Here is a 21,373-nt window from a genome sequence, read left to right on the forward strand (position 1 = left end):
GATCTGCAATACTTCTAAAATCCTTCAACGGTCTGAGGTCTGACACTGGCATCTTTTACAGGCCTTAATGCCAGTGCAGGATGACATAATTCTGACACATATGATCTGTGCTAGAATGTAAACTGAGCTGTGCATTCACAGCCCTGTATACATGCTAAATAAGACTGCAGGTAGACATGTAGGTTTATTTCACAGTAGAGAAGACACTGCATGTTTCCTCTGCAATAAAAAGCCTTGACTACTCGCTTAAATAAAAAAAAAAAATATAAGACTTTAGTTCTGCTTTAGGGTACTTTTTGGTTGATGAGCTGAGGTGTCTGTATCCCACCAAACACCTTAATGGCTAATAACGCTCAAGAGTAAAAAATCTCTCTAAAAAAAAAAAAAAACTTGATATTTTCAGTTTTGGGTTGATGCTAATGTAATGAAGAAAAATTGTACTCCAATGTTAAAGTTTAACAATCTTGATGGCTACATTAAGATTAGCAGGGTGAAAAAAGTAATATTCCTGACAATTGGTGTGGATCAGTGGGTCTCCATTGTAGGACACACTGCCAAAAAGCCTAGGCATTTTATCACAGATTGGGTCAACCTCTCCTTTTAACAGAGATATTGTGACCAGCATCACAGAACCTTGGACAGTAAGGCTGGCCATACATTATACAATTTTTAATTTAGATTTATCAACACCATATAAATAGGTCAAACCTAAACACTTTCAATTTGTATGCAGTCAGGCAGGCCCTTGCATTACATAATTGAAGGTAAATCTAGAGAAAAGTAAACAAGGTAAATGTATAGCCTCCAATAAGCTTCCCGGTATTTATTGTCAAAGCTTAATTAAACAAGATAAAGTTAGAAGCTGATTGGCTACCATGCACAGCTGTACCAGATTCTGAGTGCTCTGGATTTTAGTAAAGCTTCCCTAAATGTCAGCATTTCTGTTTTTTTATTCACACAACTAGCATGAGTTTGGGTGCACTCTTGAAGCACCTGTTGCCAGCTTTCATAACTTTGCAGGTCCCTATTCCAAAGTTCTTGGCTTAGCCATTGACTATGTTGCTGTAACACAGGCCAAGAAATTTTAGTTGCACTTCCTTTACTGGTTTACTTATTGAAAGCAACTATGAGACTACTAAATGGAACCGCTTCTTGTTAGCATTGGAGAACCCAGATTAGTACCAGCTTGCAGTTTAGGTCAGTACCCTCTGATTTCTTATGTACACTTGGCACATAGTGCCAATTGCTATACATTGTAATGCCTGCACTCATTTTTGTTTGTAGTTTATTACATAAGTATACTGTATATAAATAATGGACATTAAACGTCTAGTTCTGATTTTTTTTGTATGGCAGTCTTTACATAATTTTCGATTCTGTAAACTGTTTTTGTATTTCAAAGAACACTGAAACCCTTATAAAGGCTTTTACCATGGAAGGGAGAGACCAGCAATCTTTGAGAGGGAGAACTAAAGCCAAGTGCTTGTCCCTCAAGACCAAATGATGATCTGAACCAGATTGGAGTAAGATCAGAATGTGTCTAACAGAAGTATTTACTGGGATGAAAAATCTTTGATTGCAAGAGGTGAATTTTTTAACTTTAAAAAGCATAGGAACAACCAAAGCCTCTAATAAAGCTTACCTGTAGGTACAATTAATATCTCCTAAATGTGTACCGTTTAGGAGATGTTCACCCTGCATGCAGCCAGTGACATCACTGGTGCAATTGCTCTGAAGGTCTGGCATACATTGCCAGAAACGAGGGCTACCGCATGCGTGCGAGGGTGTGATGCCATTGCGGCTCCGGCCAATCACATAGCCGGAGCTTGCGAACACATGAGAAAGAAAAGTGGAAACGTGTCTACCCTCTCAGTGGTGACTTTACAGCGCTGGAGGGCTTTGTTCCAAAGGTTTCATAATGTGCTAGTATACGGTGCATACTAGCACATTATGCCATTGCCTAGCATTGGTGTTTGTTTTTTTTTTTGAGCATCCGCGTTTTACAACTGGTTTAAGTTTCACATGGTAGATGTTCTGGCCTCATCTGATGTCCGTTTCGGTCATATGGTGCTTCAAGCTGCTCTCTGTACATGGGCCTGTTGTCATTTGTTTGCTGTGTTTCCCACCCCTCAGTTGGATTGCCTTTTGAAATACTATAGTCTAAGGCTGGGTTCACACTTATGCAAATTAAAATAAATTTAGGACCTGTAAAATCTTTTTTCTCTTACGTCCTCCGACAGTCGCCGCCTCTTCATATTCGTCACTAATGGGGTTATTGACCTTTGCTCCGTAGGAGTAGCTAGGCAACAGAATATATTAATATCAAAGCTTTTAGCATATCCCACCCCTAGGGGGTGGTCCCCTCAGTCAATACCTCCCTGCTTCCTGCATTTTCAACTCAGTTTCTAATGCCTAGCTCAGGAGTAGGTTGGGCTGTTCCTGTGCTGGGGCTCTTAGTCTCAGCTTCTTTTCTCTTTTTGATTTTATTTGGAGTTTTTTTCTTTCTTTTACCTAGCTGTTTATTTTCAGCGTTAGCTTCTTCTGATGAAGATGATCGTGCGGAGCTGGGTCTCAGTCTGGCCACCCTGGATCCCAGGGCCAGGGGCTTCCCAGCCTGCCATCGAGCGTTCAGCTTAGGTTTTGCCCTGGCACATTGAACGACCCATCCCTGTTCGCTGCAGGGATGCTATCGGTGAGGTGGCTACCTCACTGGACGACATTGCGGTTTCGCACCGCAATTCCACTGCGTCATGCTTGCGACACTCCCTGTCCTCAGTGCAGCGGTTTGGTCGCTGGAGCAGGCTCCCCACGCCACCCGGACTGGTAAGTGTAACTCTATGTGGGGACCTGTCTATTTGGGTGTCAGTCTGGGACTGTGTGACCCTGCATGTCTGTGTGGCTGTTGTGCTCCCTGTCAGTTCCTGTGTGGACTTGCTGCCTGTGTGTGGGCTATGAGGGGGGGGGGGGCTCTCCCGCTCTGCTGGGTGTCAGCATGAAGACATGCTGTGCGGTGATCGCTGCGGCGACCCACCATTTTTTTGGGCAGAAATCATGGTGGCCGGTCCTGTGTGGTTAGACACGGCGTTTTGGCGCCAAGCGCCGCCATTTTAGCGGCGATCGATCAGGCCACATGTCAGCGCCATTTTCTGTTTGCCCAGAGAATCCTCAGCCGAGCGGCCATGTTTGTGTAGCCTTGCATAGGCTTCATAGGGGCGGTCAGTCTTGCATCACTTCCTTTTGCTCTGGGACAGCGATCGGTGCAGCAGCCTGTGTGATCTCTCCAGGTTTTTACCTTTCCTTTTTTCCTGTATTCCTTGCCCAGTTTCTTGTCCCTGTGGGGGTCAATGTATTCAGTGGGTGCGGTGGGCTACGCTCGCCACGATCTTAAAGGGGCAGTACCCTTTTCTTACTAATTTGCTGGGGCATGGATTCTCAGGATTGCAAGTTTCCTCCCACCTTGGTGGGGGGCCAAGGGGCTGCTGCTTCCCCCGAGGGGGCTGATCTGGCCACTATTGTGGCGAATTTAGCTGCTCAGGTGCAGATGCTGGTGGCTGATCGATCCACAAAACGGCCCAGAGTGTCTATTTCCTCTGATTCAGAGGGCGATGGGGCTGCTATGGCTGAAGTGCCCTTCTCAGGGTCTCACTCATCCCTAGACCTTGTGGGGTCTGACGGGGAGGCTGAGGTGGAGGGGGTTGATAATTCTCCCCCTGGCTCGTCTGAAGAGCTTGCACTCATGGATGAGTTGGTTGCTTCTATCAAGCAAACGCTACATTTACAGGATGAACCATGTCCTCCAGTTTTGATGTCCTCTTATGGGACGCAAAGAGAGCGCAAAACATCGCAGGTTTTTCCTTGCTCTACGGAATTTCAGCGCGCTGTTGATGAGCAATGGCGCAATTTAAAGAAGCCTTTTGCTGTGCCGAGTAGGTTCAAGCTGCGTTATCCATTTACACCCGCCACTGATGAGCGTTGGTGTGTACCGCCTCAAGTGGATCACGCGGTGGCGATTTTGAATAAATCCACTGCGATCCCTGCTGAGGATACCCCGGTGTTCTGGGACCCGACGGACAGGAGATTGGAGTCTCTGGCCCGTCATGCTTATACGGTTGCTGGTTCTATGTTGAAGCCTATTTTTGCTTCCATTATGGCAGCCCAAGCTATTGCGGATTGGACGCAGGTGCTCAGGCGCACCCTGGTGGCTGATTCTGCCCCGTCGACAACTTTGGCTATGGTGGATCAAATTCATCAGGGTGTCATGTAATTGTGTGATGCGGACTTGGATATGGTCCCTTTGGCTGCGCGCCTTTCTAGTGTGGCGGTATTGAACCGTCGCCTGATATGGCTGAAATGTTGGTCTGTTGACCAATCTTCTCGCAAGACTTTGGCTAATTTGCTCTACGCGGGATCTCGCCTTTTTGGCGAATCCTTGGATACTCTGATAAAGGGTATTTCTGGGGGTAAGAGCACTCTCTTACCCCAAACGCACAAAAATATGTTTGTTCGTGGTAAGAAGAATACATCGTTTAGGGCCTCTCAGGGGTCCTTTTGTGCCTTTTGGTCACACTATAAGGGCAAGCCCTTCAAGGGACAAGGCTCCCAGAAGAAGCTGTGGGCGGGTAAGCAGAAGTCCGGCCAGTCTGGGTCTGCTGCCCATAACAATACGGCCTGAAGGGACAACTTCACCCGGTTCTGGGGTGGGGGGACGTTTTCTCGGTTTTCTTCAACCCTGGCTGGACCGAATTCGGGACAGGTGGGTTCAGGAAATTGTTCGCTCTGGATACAAGATCGAGTTTCTCTCTCGGCCGGTGGGCAGATTTTTCCCCTCAAACCTTCAGCTGGCTCCGGAGCGATTGCAGGATCTGCACCTGGCGGTGCGGGACCTGCGGGCCCAGGGAGTGGTGGTCCCGATGCCTCATCGGGACATATTTCGGGGGTTCTATTTCAATCTGTTCACTGTGCCCAGAAAGCAGGGCAAGGTACGTCCGATTCTGGACTTGAAAGCTCTGAATCGCTTTGTGCGGGTTCGCAAGTTCCGCATGGAATCCCTCGGTGGTAGCTGCCCTGGTTCCGGGGGAATTCATGGCCTCCATCGACTTGAAGGATGCATACCTTCACATCCCCATTTTCGAGGGTCACCAGAGGTACCTTCGATTTGCCATTGCGGAGGATCATTACCAATTCGTAGCGTTGCCCTTTGGTCTCGCTTCGGCTCCGGGTTTTCACCAAGGTGCTTGTGCCGGTTCTGGCTTTGAGAGCCCAGGGCATTTCTGTCCTGGGGTATCTGGACGATATCCTGATTCGGTCCGTGACCAGTCAGGGCCTGGTGAACAACCTGTCCATCACGATGCAGACTCTGCAGGAATTCGGTTGGACGATAAACTTTCCAAAATCAACGTTGTGTCCGTCGGTTCATCTTCCCCACCTGGGGATGATACTGGACTCTGTTCAAGCGAAGGTCTTCCTGCCGGAAGACAAACTTCGGATGCTTTAGTGCGAAGTCAGGTCCCTCAGGGACAATCAGTGCTCGTCCCTCCGGACGTGTATGAGGTGTTTGGGATTGATGGTTTCGGCTTTCGAGGCGATTCCCTTCACCCAGTTTCACACGCGGGATCTTCAGGCGGAGGTTCTGGCCAAATGGGACAGGCGTCCGCAGTCTCTGGATCTGCGGCTGTCGTTGAGCCACCTCACCTGCAGGGGTCTTTTGTGGTGGCTCCAGTCCCCGGCAGTGTCGGGGGGCAAGTCTTTTCGTCCTTTGTCGTGGACGGTGATCACCACGGATGCCAGCCTGTTGGGCTGGGGTGGTGTTCTGGGCGTTCTGTCCGCTCAGGGTACTTGGTCGGAGGAGGAATCCTCCCTTCCGATCAACATTTGGAATTGCGAGCAATAAATCCGTCTTCTGCGTTGGACGGACAGGCTTCAGGGCCGTCCGGTTCGGGTACAGACGGACAATGCCACAGCGGTGGCCTACATCAACCACCAAGGGGGCACCAGGAGTGCCTGAGCAGCTCGGGAAGTAGCCGACATTCTGTCTTGGGCTGAGACGCACGTCCCGGCGATATCTGCAGTTCACATTCCGGGGGTGGAGAACTGGCAGGCGGATTATCTGAGCCGCCAGACCCTGGACCAGGGAGAATGGTCCCTCCACCCGGATGTCTTTCGGATGTTGTGCGCAAAGTGGGGGTCCCCAGATGTGGATCTGTTCGCGACTCGTCTAAACAACAAGGTGGAAAGGTTCGTGGCAAGAACGCGCGATCCTCGGGCAGACGTATTTGGTGATTCACTTGGATAAGGTGGTCTTGCGACCTAACCCGTCTTTTCTTCCGAAGAGGATCTTGGAATTTCATCTCAATGAGGATATTGTCCTGCCTTCGCTTTGCACGAAGCCTAAGCATCCGAAGGAGGTGGCATTGCACTCCTTGGATGTTGTTCGGGCAATCAGGGTTTACCTGTCATCTACAAAATCCTTTCGCAAGTCTGATTCTCTTTGTCCTTCCTGAGGGACCTCGGAAGGGCATGGCGGCGTCGGCTGCGACCATCGCCAAATGGATCAGACAGACCATTGTGCAAGCCTATGCTTTGAGGGGGAAGGTTCCTCCTTTTCCTGTGAAGGCGCACTCTACCAGGTCTCTGAGTACGTCTTGGGCCTATCGTCATCAGGCTTCTGTGGCCCAGGTGTGTAAGGCGGCGACTTGGTCGTCCGTTCACACCTTCTTAAAATTTTACAAGGTGGATGTTCAGGCATCGGCAGATGCTTCCTTTGGCCGTAAAGTTCTTAGTGCGGCAGTGCCTTAGGGTCCCTTGTTTGGGCCCTTGGCTGTTGGGGTGTTTTTACCCCTAGGTTACTTGTTCTTTCCTGGGTTGTTGCTCCTGTTGAGCACATTTTTTCCTGTTGCCCAGTTGGTTCTCTTACTGTGGTAAGGTTCCTTTCTCTGATGTGGGTACTGCGTTGCTTTAGGCGCGGCTGCTTTTTTACCACCCCTCATGTCTACACTGCTATGGGACGTCCCCATTAGTGACGAATATGAAGAGGCGGCGACTGACGGAGGACGTAAGAGAAAACGGAATTTTTGTAAAATCTTACCTGTAAAATTCCTCTGAGTCCTCCGACAGTCGCCGCCCCGCCCCTCTTTTGGGGTTTTGTTTATGTACTCTACTGCTATGCTACTGAAACTGAGTTGGAAATGCAGGAAGCAGGGAGGTATTGACTGAGGGGACCACCCCCTAGGGGTGGGATATGCTAAAAGCTTTGATATTAATATATTCTGTTGCCTAGCTACTCCTACGGAGCAAAGGTCAATAACCCCATTAGTGACGAATATGAAGAGGCGGCGACTGTCGGAGGACTCAGAGAAAGGAATTTTACAGGTAAGATTTTACAAAAATTCAGTTTTTTTTCTTTTTCGTTCATTGACGGACACAGCTCCTGATCTGCCTAACAATTGGGTTATACTTCCCCTGCAGGAGTAGGACACTAGGCAGAAAGTCTGGCTACGCCTATAGGCAGTCCCAGGTGGTATACTCCCTCTCTCTGCTATAGGTACTTTTTTTTTTTTTTTTTTCTCTGCCTAGTCAGGAGTAAGGATCTTTTTTTCCCTAAAACGTCTTTCAGGACAGCACCTTAGAGAGAGATGGCTCCTCCCTCTCCTCATCAGGAAACACCCCATCCACCAGATTTTAAAAGGAGGCTTCTCCCACCATTCATCAGTTTTTGTGTTTCCTCCGGCCGAGGAACACCTCTGTGGGGAGCTGGGCTCTTAAGGTGCTATCCTGAGAGACCGGGCTTCCTACGTCCACCTACCCTTTTTTGGAGACGATTGCTTCTCCCATTCACGCGACCGACTGCAGTGCATGGGCTCCTTCTTCCTCTTCAGTGCTCTAGGCTGAGTCAAGACCCCGCAGAGCACAGCCCTGGGAAGGCATCTTGGAGGAGCGGAACGATTTTTCTTAGGTCCGCCGCCTTTTTTTTTTTTTTTTCAAATTTGCCGCCATTTCTCCGGATCGAGTGACGCTCGTCCGGACCGGAAGTGAGGTTCCGGAAAGGGCAGCGTTCTGCAGGGGGCGTATGGCGTCATTTCCGCCGGACGCAGAGGAAGAAGGGAGGAGCAAGCTGGTGCCTTATTCCGGATCCGGTCCAGTGCAGGTGCGCTTTGGTCTCCGGAACCGGTACCGAAGCCACGGGTGATACCGCTGCCAAGCGATGGAAGCTTCTTCAGCGAGTGGGACAGACACAGGCACCAGTAAGGCCCAGGTAAGGGGTATCTTTATATGGCCTATCTTACTGTGGGGTCTCTCTCCATCCCTTTTATCTTTCCCCCCGGTGGCTGGGGGCCTGTCAGGGCACATGGGACTTCCCTTTAAATGTCTTTCTGTGCACCTTTGGTGGCCCTGAGAATCAGGCTGACTTTTAAGAAGCATGTGTATGTTTTCCCATTCATGTCTTCCAGGCTAAAAGCTCTGAAACTGTTTTCAAGAGAAAGTGTCCTTCATGCAAAGCAAAGTTGTCGGAAAGTTGGAAAAAGACACTTTGCCAGAGATGTATTGATGCACTAGTAAAGGAAGAAGCATCTACAGTTTGTGGCGATTTAGTCGCATCTGTAAGGAAGGAATTGGATGCTACCATCCAATCTTTTCGGTCATCCCTACAGGACCCTGCCCTGAGTCAGCCATCAGCCTCACTGTCCTCTCAGGGTTCACAATTGCTTCCTTCGGTGGGGACAGAAGGGGTTCCTTCCACCCAAGGAGATAATTCCCCCTCACATTCCAAGGAGGATTCAGAGGAAGAAGAGGAGGGAGGGGCACACAGGCCCACTAAATACAAACTATCCTTAGAGCAAGTGGATGGTCTCCTGAGGGCAGTTTACATCACCCTGGGTCTAGAGGAGGAAAAGAAGGAACTGTCCCTACATGACAAAATGTATGCAGGCTTGGAAGAGCCTAAGGGCCGTATCTTCCCAGTGCATCAGACCATCTCAGATGCAATTAAACATGAGTGGACTGATCCGGAAAAGAAAACCTTCTTCCCTAAAGCCTTTAAAAGGCGATTTCCTTTTGATGAGGACCCAGGAGCTCCCTGGAATAAGATGCCAAAGATTGATGCAGCCTTCTCCCAGGTTTCTAGGTCAACAGACCTAGCATTTGAAGACATGGGAATACTGAGGGATCCCATGGATAAGAAGATGGACCAGCAACTTAAGAGATCCTGGCAATCCATCATGGGGAGTCTGAAACCTGCCATGGCAGTAACCTGTGTGTCCAGGAATTTGGAATACTGGCTTAGCCAGCTAAAAGCACACATCACAGCAGACTCACCTAAACAGGAAATTTTGGATTCCTTTTCCACGCTCTCCACGGCCATAGCCTTCATTGCTGACGCTTCAGCAGAGTCAGTGAAGATGACAGCAAGATCTGCAGCTTTATCCAACTCAGCCAGAAGGGCTCTTTGGTTAAAGACATGGCCTGGAGATACAGCTTCTAAAAATAAGCTGTGTGGACTTCCTTTTCAAGGGGATCTACTATTCGGGCCTGGGCTAGACTCTGTTCTAGATAGAACAGCAGACAAAAAGAAGTCTTTTCCTGTGAAGAAGAAACAGGCAGCAAAGAAGCTTTTTCGACCTCAAAAAGCTCAGCAAAATAGCAGGCCCCAGGAGAAGAGAAGAAACTGGTCGACACAAAAACCCAAAGGGAAAGGAGGTGTTCTCTTCCATCCTCCTGTGTCAACCAACAAAACACAATGACAAGACATTGCCGGTGGGAGGAAGATTGAGGGAATTCCTCCCCTATTGGGCAGCCATAACAGAAAATCAATACATTCTGGGTATGCTGTCCCAAGGCTACAACATAGAGTTTTCAGAGACGCCACCCGAAAGGTTCTTTGTCACAAACCTCCCAAGAGATGCAGAAAAAGCCCTGGCTATGATGGACCTGTTAAAGGACCTGAGGCGACAGGGAGTTGTCTGTCCAGTTCCAGTGGAGGAACAACATCAGGGATTTTATTCCCACATATTTTTGATAAAGAAACCATCGGGGGATTTTCGTCTTATACTGAATCTGAAACCATTAAACAGGTCAGTTCTGTACAAAAAGTTTCGAATAGACTCAATTCTTACAGTCAGAACCCTGTTAACAAAAGGATGCTTCATGGCATCAATCGACTTAAGGGATGCTTACCTACATATCCCTATTGCCCCTCACTCACAGAGATTCCTAAGGTTGGCAGTAAATCTGGGAAAGGAAATGCTCCATATCCAATTCAAAGCACTCCCTTTCGGGCTATCATCCTCCCCTCGTATTTTTACGAAGGTAATGGCAGAGTGTCTAGCTCCCCTCCGCCTTCAGGGAATCTCTGTGGTGCCTTACCTGGACGACCTGCTTTTCTTTGCCCCGTCAAAGGAAAAACTTCAAGAGGACCTGCACAAGGCAAGAGGTCATCTAGAAGCTCTGGGATGGATAGTGAACATCAAGAAATCGAATCTCACACCGGCTCAGCGGGTTCAGTTCCTAGGGTTTCAGTTATGCTCTGTGGAACAAAGAATCTTCCTACCAGAAGACAAACAGGTCAAAATACAGAATTTGGTAGCAAGGCTACAAACAAATCAGTGGTGGTCGATCAGAGAGATCATGTCAGTCCTTGGAAACCTGACTGCATCAATTCCAGCTGTCCAATGGGCAAGGCTGCATTTTCGACCACTCCAATATTTCCTCCTCAGAATCTGGGATCACAATCCAGAGACTTTGGACTTAAAGGTAAAAATCCCCACCAAGGTCAAGAGGTCCCTTTGGTGGTGGAGAAATCGGATAACCTTGTCTCAGGGTTTGGCCTGGTCCTTCCCGGCAGACCAGAGGTTAACAACGGATGCCAGCAGGTGGGGGTGGGGAGCCCACTGGAACCAAAACCTGGCACAGGGGGTTTGGTCTCAGACCGAGACAAGAAAATCCTCAAATTGGAAGGAATTAAAGGCAGTCGGCCTAGCCCTAACTGCCTTCTCTCAAAATCTTCAGGGGACTCATGTTCAAGTCCTTTCAGACAACGCCACTACAGTGGCATATCTAAACAAGCAAGGGGGCACAAGAAGCAAAACCCTACAGCTTTTGGCAACGGAAACTCTGCAATGGGCGGAAAGGCAGTTACTTTCCTTGTCAGCAATCCACCTAAAAGGTACACTAAACAGTGTGGCGGATTATTTAAGCAGGCAGAAGATCCGAGAAGCAGAATGGAGCTTGAACCCAGAAGTCTTTATGTTGATAACCAAGACTTGGGGAAAGTCAGAGGTGGATCTGTTTGCAACGAAAGAAAACGCAAAACTTCCACTTTACTTCTCACTCCACAGAAACGACAACTCTCTGGGAGTAGATTCCCTGGCACATCCCTGGAGGTTCAGGTTGGGGTATGCCTTCCCCCCCTTCCAGCTCATTCCGTTGGTATTGAGAAAAATCCAAATGGAAAGAGCCTCAGTGATCCTGATCACACCTTATTGGCCCAAAAGGGTTTGGTTTTCGACTGTCCTTCAACTATCAGTCAAACCTGCTTTTCAGCTCCCTCTTCGTCAAGACCTACTGCTTCAAGGTCCAGTCTATCATCCAGAAGTGGGAAAGCTAAAGCTCACCGCCTGGTATCTGAGGAGCAACTGCTGAAAAGGAAAGGATTTTCAGACGCATTAATTGCTACTCTACTTTCCAGTAGGAAAAAAGTCACAAGGAATATATATGCAAAAGTTTGGAAGACATATAATACCTGGTGTGAATCGAAAGATCAAAAATTGAACAGTATTACTTCAATTTTGGAGTTCCTACAGGAGGGCGCAGGAAAAGGTTTGGCAGTAAGTACCCTCAAGGTACAAGTTACAGCCCTGGGGGTATTCTTGGAAAGGCCCATTTCTTCAGAATCTTTAATCATCAGATTCTTCAGGGCCCTTACCCGCTCCAGACCAGTGCCTGTCAGAAGCTTCCCCAAATGGGACTTGTCGGTGGTCCTTCAGGCCTTCACAAAGGAACCTTTTGAACCACTAGAAACGGTTACACTAAAAAACCTTACCCTCAAGACGGTCTTCTTGGTGGCAATAACATCAGCAAGAAGAATCAGTGAATTACATGCTTTATCAGCTATCGAACCTTTCTTGTCCATATATCCAGACAGGATAATTCTCAAGACGGATCCAGGGTTTCTCCCAAAAGTAGCTTCAACGAGAAACCGCTCACAAGAAATTGTGTTACCTACCTTCTGCCCTAATCCATCAGGAGATAAGGAAGAAAGCTTTCACTACCTAGATGTAAGAAGGGTTCTTATACACTACTTGGAGGTTACTAAAGAGTTTAGATCATCAAACTCTCTTTTTGTTCTTTTCTCTGGCAACAAAAAAGGTCGCCAGGCATCAAAAGGATCAATAGCCAGATGGCTCAGATCCGCTATTTCAGAGGCTTACTCCCAAATGAAATTGTCTCCCCCACAGGGGATCAGAGCTCACTCTACTAGAGCGTTAGCCACTACATGGGCAGAGAAAGCTGGTGCCACTCCAGATCAGATCTGCAAAGCGGCTACGTGGTCAAGCTACTTTACATTTGCAAGACACTATAGGTTGGACCTTTTGGCAGCTGAAGATCAGGCTTTTGGCAGAAAGGTCCTGCAAGCTGTGGTCCCTCCCTAAATTGAGTAAGTCTCGATAATCCTCTCTAAGGTGCTGTCCTGAAAGACGTTTTAGGGAAAATTCAAGTTAGACTTACCGGTAACTTGTTTTCCAATAGTCTTTCAGGACAGCAGGAGGATCCCGCCCTATTGTATAAAATGTATTGCTGTGATTAACCATATCTGTTTATGTGTTCCAGCATGGGCCGGAGGTACTCTTCTACAAACTGATGAATGGTGGGAGAAGCCTCCTTTTAAAATCTGGTGGATGGGGTGTTTCCTGATGAGGAGAGGGAGGAGCCATCTCTCTCTAAGGTGCTGTCCTGAAAGACTATTGGAAAACAAGTTACCGGTAAGTCTAACTTGAATTTTCCTGGCTGGGATCTCTGGTCCTGGCAATTTTTTTATTTTATTTTTTTTTCTCCTGGTTTGTTCCTGTGATATCTACAATCAACTGCCAGACTGGATAATCTAGATCCAGTAGTCACTCCAGTCTGGCCAGCTAGTGCATGCAGACCGCAGCTAGGTGGGCTGCGACATAGCCCCACAAGACGAGGGCTGTCCTGCAAGTTAAACGCCTCGTGAGGTCGCATACGACTGGGTCTCGGCCTGAGTAGCATCGTTCCTCCTGGCCCACAGACCCCCCCCCATTTTGATGGCAAGGGGTCCTGTCTGCAGCGGTGCCTGCCTGGTTCCTTGTATGGTGAGTAGCTTTTCCCCTCTGTAGGGTTTTGGGGTGGATGTGGGCCTCTCCATGGGACGGTCGGACCCCTGGGTTCCCATTAGACAACCCCCTCATCAGTCTTGTGGTTCCTGTGGACCATCCCGTCCCTCCCCCACTTCACTGACGTTGGGGCTGTGGGGGGGCCTGGTCCACCCCCTGGGGTGGGTGCTGTGCTGGCAATGGGGGGGGGGGGGGTGCCACCAGCAATCGGGGGGGGGGGCATCTGTACCTGGTGGGGGCTCCTGCCAGGGCCATTTTCTGAAGCCTAGGGATTCCTTCTGGGTCACAGGGTGCTTCATGATGCCGCCATTTTTCTGCAGCCTGTGTGCTCAATGCATGGTGGCCATGTTTGTGTAGTCCAGTGGCCATTTTGCGATGGTTTTTCTATTGAAAATAGTGGCGACCATGACAGTGGAGTCCCCTCTGCAACGATTTCGCCGGTGGGAGCTCCTTCTCATCCCCTGGTGCTGACTCCTGGATCATTTCATTTCCTGATTGCCGCACATGCAGTTTCTCCTAATGGCTGCGATTCCTGGTTTCTGCAGGGAGGCGAGTCTGGTGGGGTCCTCCCTCTCTGCTGAGGATTGATTAGGTGCTCTGTTACTGGCGACCAAGTGGTGCTCTAAGAGCGGTGGGGGTGTCGCTTAGCAATGTTAAACTTTTTTTGTGGGGTCCCCCTGGTGACTCATGGAGTCTTTAGAGCACATCTCCCCACCTGATCCCCTCTCTGAGGCTGCGGGGCCTTCTGGGTCCTATCCATGCAATGACGGTGTTCCTGGATTCCTTTGTGTTCTGGGTGGAGGTGGCTTTTGGGCGACAGGCTGGCAAAAAGCACGCCTTCCCCTGCTTCTTTTGTCTCCTCGGTTCTTGAATCTGATTCGGCCAACGTGGTTTACCCTGCTGGGTCTGACACCACGCGCCCTGAATCCTCAGATAGTGAGGCTTCCTCCTCTTCTGCAACTGCATACAAAAAGGCGTTGGTGGATGCACTGATTGTAGCTGTGCGTGAGACCTTAAAGATGCAGGACACAGCTGCGACAGAGGCGCAAAAGGTGTTCCCTATCCCCTCCTATTTTGACAGAGTGGTCAATAAAGAGTGGGGATTACCAGAGCATCTCCTTGGGGCCCCTAAGTGAAATGCTAGGTGACGGGATCCTCTGGCGGACGCCACAGATGCGCTGGTGGGCCCGTGGGGGTCAGTATCGTCTGATTTTATGCCTTCCCTCCTCTCGAGCGTCTGCCAAGACTTCTACACAGGATTGAGGCAAAAGGGATTCCAGGCATTTTAGTAGCCCTGGACTGGCTTCGCCCAGCTTGGTACGCCGACCTGGTCAGGCTAGTCGCAGATGCTCCTTGGAGACTTCCTCTCAGGGAGGATTTACTGTCTTAAAGGCCAATCTTCCATCCTGCTTTACATTCGCCGGCTTTGACGGCTTGGCTAAAGCCAGGTGCTGAAGGACAGGGGAGTGTCTGCTTCAGTGATTCCCACTCTGCTTAAAGTGAGGAAAGCAACTTTTAGAAAGATCTATCATACGTCAAAGTTGTTTATTGCATGGTGTGAGTCTCTTGAGGTTCCCCCTCACTTTTACTCAGTGGCTCGGATCTTGGCTTTCCTTCAATGGGGCATTGATCAAAAATTAGCCTTCAATACTATCAAGGGTCAGGTTTCGGCCTTGGCAATTTTCTTCCAGAGGCCACTAGCTGCCCATTCCCTGGTGCATAACTTTATCCAGGGGGTGCGACACTCGGCACCTCCTGTGCGACCTTGGGGATCTTAATTTTGGTGCTGTTGGTTCTCCAGAAATCTCCTTTTTGAAAGTATTCGGGAGATCTCTCTGCTTACCTTATCCCAGAAGGTGGCCTTCTTGGTGGCTATAACTTATGCATGCTCGGTGTTAGAACTGGTGGTGTTGTCCTGTCGTTCTCCCTATCTGGGGGTTCACAGGGATAAAGTGGTGCTTCGTCCAGATCCTTCCTTCTGAAGGTGGTTCCCAATTAGAGGGTAACACTATGTTCTCATTTATGACCTAAACATCCTAAGAAAATTGCACTACATACTTTGGCTGTGGTTTGTAGTTGTCAAGTACACCCTGATTTCCCAGAGTCTTTTCGAAAGTTAGATTTGCTTTTTGTACTCGCAGCTGGCCCAAAGAAAGGGCTGCCTCTGTCTGCTGTTACTATTTCCAAGTGGATCAGACAGTTATGCAGGCTTATTCAATTAAGGATCAGGTTCCACCTTTCCCTGTTAAGGTGGATTCTACTCAGGCGCTTAGTGCTTCCTGGGCCTTTCACCATCAGGCAACTGTGATTCAGGTTTGCAAGGCAGCTACCTGGTTGTCTGTCCACACTTTCACAAAGTTTTACAAGGGGGATGTGCTGGCATCTGTAGATGCCTCCTTTTGGCTGCAAAGTTTTGCAGGCTGCCATTTAAGGGGGTTTTAGTCTCCCTTGAGGGTGTTTTTAATGTTTTTTTTTTTTTTTCTCCAGTTGGGTCTCATCTTGTTGTTCTGATGAGTCCTGTGTTTGGTTGGCTATGGTTTAGCCTTGGGGAATTATTTTTATGCTGTTCCTACGCCTCATTTTTTTTTATGGCACTGTTTTAGGACGTCCCTACTGATATGAAGACCGAGACTGTGGCTGTCAATGAACGATGGAGCAAATTGGATTTTTTGTTTATAGCGCAAAAAAGTAAAAATCGCACAGGTGATCAAATACCACCAAAAGAAAGCTCTTTTTGTGGGGAAAAAAATTGTCCGTTTTAAAGTAACGCAGTCCTGAATTGCAAAATATGGCCTGGTCAGGAATGGGGTAAAATCTTCCAGTCTTAAAGCGGTTAAAAATACGCTCATTGAAAATTTTTTTGTCAAGACATGTAGCTAAATACATTTTGGCCTAAATATATGACAAAAATTGAACATATTGGATATTTTTTAACTGTCAAAGTAGAAAAAATATTGTTGTTTCAAAATTTTTGCATTTTTTTTTAATTAATATCGCAAAAAATAAAAGGCGCAGAGGTGATCAAATACCCACCAAAAGAAAGCACTCTTTGTGGGAAAAAAAGGACGTAAATTTTTTTTCGGTACGGCGTTGCATGACCACGCAATTGTCAGTTAAAGTCGCACAGTGCCGAATCGCAAAAAGTGGCCTGGATGCAAGACAGCTAAATCCTCTGGTGGTAAAGTGGTTAATCCAGCCGTAGTCTGTTGGAAGAACTTGGGATGGAGCATTGCCACTACGTTACTAGAAGCATCTGCACAAGAACCATTATGGCACTATATTTTAAAGAAAACTGCATGTTTTCTTCATACATTTAGGCCAATATGTATTATATATATTATATATATTTTTTTTTATTACCAGAAATAGATGTATTCCATTTCTGGACTTTGATTTTACAGCAGACAATCAGACACTAACTCCCACTTTGTGGGAACCAGTGACTATAAAACAGTGGTTCAGTGCTAGAAATATGCAATCACTGTACTCATGAAACTGTCTGGGAAGTAGTTAAACATCTAGGGCAATCAAAGGATTAAATGTTTGACTAGCCAGTGTTTACTGTGTGAGATGATTTTACTAAAGGGATGTGATGGACTTTATTCTCTGCTTGGCAGGGACAAAAAAATTCACTTTTTCCCCCTTTTTCTTTTTACCACACCGATCGCTGCTCCAGAGGAAAAGGAAGTGAGGTCATCCGAGGCTAAACTATATGCTGCAAGGCTAAGGGAAAATGGCTGCCCATAGAAAGTAATGGGAGGCTTCGGCAAGATGGCCGCTGACATGTGCTCGGAACGATCATTCTGCCACACACAAGATGGCGCTGGATGGCACCAAAACACCATACAGCAAGCTGTTGGCAAAGCCCATAGTGAAGCCAGACATGTTGCCCACATCCAAAATGGCGGACCGTGCGGTTTTTAGCCGCATCACACAGTCTGCACATCCCAAACACTGAAAGTGACACAGGAGAGGGGCCCCCAAAACCACACAGCGCCAGCAGTGCAATAAAAAAGACCCCCGTAGGGATCGCATCGGGGAGCCCCACAAACGCACAGACATGAGGGGACACACAGCAACACAGGACTGCCACACCAGACAGAGGCCCCACACAGAAAAGTACTTACCTGTACCAGATGGCGTGGGGTGCCTCTATTAACGGAAAGCCTCTGTCCTCAGATGACAGGGAATGCTGTCAGCCAAAACGCAGGACACTGCAGCACTTAACGGCATAAGCGTCCAGTGAGGTAGCCACCTCACAGGCTGCATCCCTGCTGCGAACAGGGTTGGGTCGTTCATAGCGCCAGGGCGAACCATAGCCCAACGCTCGATGGCGGGCTGGGGATCCCTCTGCCCTGGAGAGCCAGGGCGGCCAGTCCAATTCCCAGCTCCGCAAAGTCCATCTTCAACCGAAAATCCGACTAAAACTAAAGCTGACAAAATAAACCGCTAATAAAGCAAAGAAAAGATTAGAAGGCTGAGACTGTAGCCCCAGCACAGGGAAGCCTATCTACTCCTAACGCTAGGCAGAGACAAACTGAGTTGGGATGGCTTACTGCAGGGGGGGTATTGACCAATGGGACAGCCCCCACTTCCACAGCCCAGCACATCAGTTTGTTTCTACCTAGAGAAGGAGTAGGACCTAGGTTTCCTGCTGGGACTCTGGTCTTTTTTTTTTTTTTTTTTTTAAGAATATTTAACTTTTTACTTTATTTTACTTTTTACTCGCTAGCTAATGTTCAGGGTAGAATTTTCCTAATGATCTGCAAGCAACAATGCCGGCTGGGGCTTCGCACTGGATAATCTAGATCCTTATGGTCCCCCCAGTCTGGCCTACGAGCGTAAGCAGGTTATAGTTCCGTCCTAAGCCTAGCCACGATGGTCCCCTTTTTCCGGAGGTGGATGCTGGGACACAATGACCTGAAACGCCCTTGCAGCGTACCCCTCAGCTGGCAGCACCCCCAGTCCATGGTATGGTAATTAAACGTACCCCCTTTGCCCCTGCTGGCCTTGGGGGGGATGTGGGCCCTCTCCTGGGGATAATGGGATTTGTACCTCCCAAAAGATCCCCCTGGCCTGCCCGGTCTGTTGTGTCCTTCCCTCCCCCCTTCCCTGTCCCTGCGGTGGCTGTGTGTCTGGAGTGCCCTGGCACTCTGGAGGTGAGGGGGGGGGGGGGGGTGGTGACATGGTACCTGTTGTGGTTCCTGAGGCCTTCATGTGTCGGTCCCCAGCCTGCATGGTTCATCATGGGCACCGCCATCTTAAGTGTGGGCAATGTGATTTCCCCCCCCCCCCATAGACTTGTATGGGGCAGCTTCCTATTGTTTTGTATAGGCATCCATCTTTAAGTAGCCCTGGTGCTACATCACTTCCTGTGCAGTCCTTTCCTGCTGCTGAGCCGAGGTCACTTCCTGCCTTTCTCTCCATGCTGTTGAAGGATTCAGGAGGATGGTTTGTCTGAGGTGGTACAGTACTTGGGGTCCCTGCGGGCATATCCTTGCACTTTCTACTGTCAGTTTGGTTTAAAGGGGTTCCCTGCAGACCGCGGTGATCGGTGGTGGATACCGCGATCGGCGCTCTTAAAGTGGCAGTGCATATTTTTTTTGAAAATTGCAATATGGGGTCCCAAACTGTGCAATCACCCTCAGACCCACTCTGTGCGACTCCCGGACAGTCCAGATCGCAGTCACTGGCCGCGATTTCAGCAGCCCTGGAAAGCCTGGCGACTAAAGTTGATTTAGTCATGAAAAAGGTGACTTTTTCGGCCTCTGCCTTCTCCTTCTAGGGAACTGTCCTCTGATTCAGAGGCTGATAGGATCGCCCCGAACGCCCCCATACCTGAGAGGGGTCGCTGTCCTCGTAGTCAGATGGTGAAGAGGACCTGTCTTCAGCTGCAGCGTGGGAACGTGCCTTAGTGGAAGCCCTGATTATTTCAGTGTGGGATACTTTAAAATTGGCTGAGCCCACGCCGGCAGGGACGCGGGTAGGTTTTGGCTCTCAGAAGTCTCCAAAAGCTGACCTGGTTTTCCCTTGTCCGGACACCTTTCACGATATTGTGAATGACCAATGGCGGCACGTTAAGCACGTGTTAGTGGTGCCTAAATGCTTTAAGCGCTGGTACCCTTTTGCTGAAAAGGTTTCCAACCGTTGGATGGTGCCACCTAAAGTGGACCATCCTGTTTCCAGATTGAACAGATCTACCCTTGTGCCTGTGGAGGATTCCCCAGTGTTTACGGATCCAGTGGACAGGCGGGTGGAATCCCTTTCCTGCCATCTTCATGTGCTGGTGGGTTTCATTTTGAAACCAGTTTTTGTGTCAGGGTCACAGACGGTGACGGAACGGATTAAGGGTTTGCGGGAATCCTTGGACCCCTAGACTGTTCCTCTGGAACAGCTGGAAATGTTGGACCAGGTGATCCAGGCTCTGGTATTCCTGTGTGATGTGTCTATGGATGCAGCCAGGGTCTCGGCCGTGGGCTTTGTTTTAAGACGCATGGTTTGGTTGAAGAGCTGGTCGGCTGACCAAACTTCTAAGAAAGCCTTAGCTGATCTCCCTTTTCTGGGAGACCGGTTGTTTGGTGACTCATTTGATGAGTTAATCAAGGGCCTGACTGGTGGGAAGAGTACTCTTCTTCCTCATTCCTACAAGGGTAAGACTCCCCGTACTGCTCATAAACATTTTTTTATTTCGTGCCTCCAGCGTGCAAGAAAAAAGTAAGCCGTTCAGAACTTCTGGAGGAGCTAAGAATCACTGGGGCAAGCCCAAGACCGGCCAGTCCGGTGCGGCAGACACGTCCTCTTCAGCATGAAGGGGTGCCCTCACTTGTGTCAGGGGTGGGGGGGATGTCTGCCCTTCTTTCAGGAACCCTGGACTTCTTCATTCAGGACGATTGGGTTCGCAAACTGATTTGCTCCGGGTATAAGATCGAATTCTGGTCCTGGCCAGGGGACAGGTTCTTTCAGTCGAATCTTCAACTGTCTCTGGAGTGTTTGAATGATCTGTGGGAGGCTGTGCGAGATCTTCTGACTCAAGGGGTGATTGCGCCAGTTCCTCCACAGGAACGCTCTCAAGGTTTCTTTTCAAACCTGTTCACTGTGCCCAGAAAGGAGGGCAAGGTGTGTCCTAATCCTGGACCTCAAGGCTCTGAACCGCTTTGTGCGGGTACAGAAGTTTTTTTTTTTTTTTTTTTTTTTTTTAAATCAAAAACCGAGTTTATTGAACTGTGAAGAAGCACAACAAGCATCAAAAAATAGAAGCATAGAAAGGTACACAACCATATACACAGTAATAGTTAGACAAAGCATCAAAGTTCAAAATAAACCCAGAAGGAGAGGTAAACAAATCTCACACCACCCCCTCAAAAAACAAACAAAAAAAAAAAAAACAGAGAGAGAGGGTCCCCCCACGGTCCAGAAAGCTCCAGTCCAACACCACAGAGAACATAGAACAGAAAAAAATTACATATATATATATATATATATATATATATATATATATATATATATATATATATATAGGGTGGAACACGTCAAAGACGACTGCAGCCACTTATCCCAGATCTTATGATAGTTTAGCAGGGCAGTCCCGATTAACACAAATAAGCTTTTTATATGGCAGAGTAGCATTCACCTCGGCAATCCAGGCAGCCAGAGTAGGGGGTGAGGGTTGCATCCAGCTGCGCGCCAACAGCTTCCGGGCACTAAACAGGGTTTCGTGTATAAATTTCAGTGTGCTCTTATTTACCTCTAGATCAGGAAATAAACCCAAGAGACATTGCCAAGGATCCAGTGAAACCGGAGAGCCCATCTGATCGTGCAGAAACCGAACCACCTGCTGCCAGAAACAGTTGACACGGGGACACTGCCAGATCAGGTGCTCAAAGGTACCAGCGGATAGAGAGCATTTAGGACAGTCCGGGCTGCGGGAGGGGTCAAATTTTGCCATGCGCACAGGAGTAAGATATACCCTGTGTAAAATATAAGTTTGTGTCAATCTGTCAGACAACTTAGGAGACACCAGCTTACCC

This window comes from Pelophylax lessonae (assembly GCF_965119305.1).
Source record: "Pelophylax lessonae genome assembly, chromosome: 2".
NCBI classification, from domain to species: domain Eukaryota; kingdom Metazoa; phylum Chordata; class Amphibia; order Anura; family Ranidae; genus Pelophylax; species Pelophylax lessonae.